Here is a 2,935-nt window from a genome sequence, read left to right as displayed (position 1 = left end):
AGGCCTATACAGATACATAAAAGGTCCTTAAGAACCAGAGAAAATGGTCTAGCCTCCCAAACCCTAAAGTAAGGTATTATTTGGTATGTTGAGTGCCTTGGGGAAAAGGAAATCATGTGAGCCTGGTGGCCTTCCCCTTAAATTTGATGACTCCATTCTCTTGATTTGGCCCATTAAAGGAACTTCAGAGATTTTGAGGTGCTAAGAGCAGGCTTAGGGATGGGAGAGGAGTATAGAGATGGGGAGCCGGGGTGCTGGAGCACCTCCAGGACTGCTAGGGTACTTGGTTGGTCTGGCAGTTTTAAGGATTTTATTTATTTATTTGAGAGAGAGAGTATGAGAGAGAGATCACGGGCAGGAGGGAGGGGGAGAGGGGGAGGCAGACTCCCCACTGAGCAGGGAGCCCAATGCGGGACTCGATCCCAGGACCCTGGGATCATGACCTGAGCCAAAGGCAGACACCTAACTGACTGAACCACCCAGGTGCCTGATCTGGCTGTTTTCTAAGGAAGATCTGGAGAGTCGGCCAGTGTCAGTTTAGGATGCTTACAGCTTTGATGCTCTTCATTTTCCAACTTGCTCTCATTACATTTTTGGTTGGCAACCCATTGCTGGATAACCAGGTACATGAACTTCTTTGTAGAACTCACACAAACCACAACTATGCCATCAAAAGGCTGTGAGATAAAATTAAGAAAATAGATTCCATGTCTGTCCAGGTGGTTCTAATTTGTACCACTTCTGGTTTTCCTTAAAACTGGAATCCCTCGGTTGGGTAAAATACTTGCTGGCTTTCTTTACAAAAGCATTTCTTTCTTGTTTTAACCAAAATCATTGCCATCCAGTCCTGTTCATGATAACAATTAACATCAAAAGCCCCCCTCAATGGGGCGCCTGGTGGTGCAGTGGGTTGCATGTCTGATGCTTGGTTTCTGCTCAAGTTGTGATCTCAGGGTCAGGGGACTGAGCCCCTCATTGGGCTCTGCACTCAGTGTGGGGTCTGCTTGAGACTCTCTCTTCCTCTGCTCCTCTCCCCCGACTCTTTAAAATGAGTAAATGAATATTTTTTAAAAAAAATTAAAAAAAAACCTCCCTCAGGTGCCTCCTTCCCTATGTTTTAGGCTCATCACTCAGAATGTACATCTTCAATAGCTGAATACTGCGTTTTGTTCTGGGCAGCACATTTCATGAGGGATATTGGAAACCAGAAAGTTCCCAGGAGAGAGGGATGGTATAGTATCTGGAAACTATAATAAAGGAAGACCAGACAAAAGAACTGAGGATCTCTAGTCTAGAGAAGCGAACCCTAATCCAAAAATTGAGAGCAGGCGGCTGTCCGTTAATGTAGAAGTAGGACCAGATATTGCTCATTTTGGCTTTGTAAAAGGAGGAACTTTATAAAACTTAGGGCTCGCCAGCTTTGGAATGGGCTGGGATGAAGTCATGAAGTCATGAGAGATGTCCTTGGAGAGATGAGGTGGGCCTCTTTCAGGGATGCCATATCCGGATGCCTCCCAGGTAGCTTGCAGTGAAAGGCTCTGGGGATGCAAATCGATGTATGACAAAGTGCCTATTATCTTCCAGAAGAAACGACGCGTAAATAAAAATATAAGTTAACAGTGTAGGAAGTGCATGCCACGGACTAGGGGACATACTGAGAGCTGCGGGCTGGCTGGAAATGGGCAGAGGCAGAAGGCTTCATTAGGGGGTGGGATACGGGATGAGCGTTGAAATGTGGCTGAGACTCAGATAAGTGGTTGGGGAGATTCTCGGGGTGCAGCTGGGGCGACAGGGAAGACTGGAAACAAAGGGCTGTGTTGGCACCATGAGGAGGCATAGAGCAGGGAGGAGGATCTGTGAGGGGAGGGCTCATAGGGATTGGAGATAGCTGGAAAGGCCACAGTCTGGAAATCCTTGACCTCTAGGTTGTTGGAGTGAATCCTCTGCTGGTGCCTGAGTTACTAACTAGCGATGTCTTTCATCCTTGACAGGCAGTGTTGGCTTCCTTCCGCAGTGCCTCAGAAAGGACAAATGGTAGGGTAGAAAGTAAATAACATCATGGCATTTTCCTGACCTCTTTCATCAGTGGAGTCTCTAGCTTTAACAGCCTTTTAAGGGAAATAGTACATCTTTTGGCATTTGCCAGTATTAGCCTACCCCCCCCCCAAACCCTCAAAGCCCACTGTATGATTACCCCCAGCAGGCCAGAGGTCTTGAGAACAGCAAGTGTAGGCAACACCCAGCTATTAGGACTCAAATTTCAGAGCTCTCCCTAAATTCTGGCCTGAAGGACTTTGGAGATGGCAGGGGGCCCCAAAGGTGGGGAGACTTCGAGGTTGCTATTTCCTCCCTGCAATGAAGGCATGTGGTTTCTGAGGTTGGCATGGGTAGGCTGGGTTCCTTTAGGGAGGGGTGCAGCTCCTCTCCCAGGGAGGCTCTGTCTCCTCGGCACTGGCTGTAGGCCTTACTCGGGGCCCCTCTGCTTCCTCAGAGGCACATACTTGCCTATTCTCCCTCTTCCTGCATTTAGCTGAACTCCTAGGGTGGGAAGCTCAGAGGAGTCTCAGGGCTGCTCTTGTGACCTGCTACCCCAGATGGGAGGGGTGCTCCAGACAGGGAGTGCTGAAAGGCAGCTGTTCCAGAAGGGATCTTCCAGTGAGTCTATGGGCAGCCACCCAGCTAGCCAGTGCTTCTGTGACTTCCTGAGAGAAGGAGAAGCTGGGAAGTGGGCAAAGCAGGAGTCGGTCTGCATGCAGGGGGATTGCTCAGCCAAGACGGCAGCCAAGATGCTCTGTAGAGGAGGTGTATACGGGTAACTGCCCCACATGTCTCACCGAGGGGTCCAGGAGCCCCTCAACAGCTTCCACACTGGCCTACTCTGAGGTTTAAAATGCTACCATTAGGATGCATTCACTGGATTTTACTATAAATCTCA

The sequence above is a fragment of the Phoca vitulina genome, unplaced genomic scaffold, assembly GCF_004348235.1.
Source record: "Phoca vitulina isolate PV1807 unplaced genomic scaffold, GSC_HSeal_1.0 scaffold1, whole genome shotgun sequence".
Lineage (NCBI taxonomy): Eukaryota > Metazoa > Chordata > Mammalia > Carnivora > Phocidae > Phoca > Phoca vitulina.
This window is presented reverse-complemented; position numbering follows the sequence as displayed.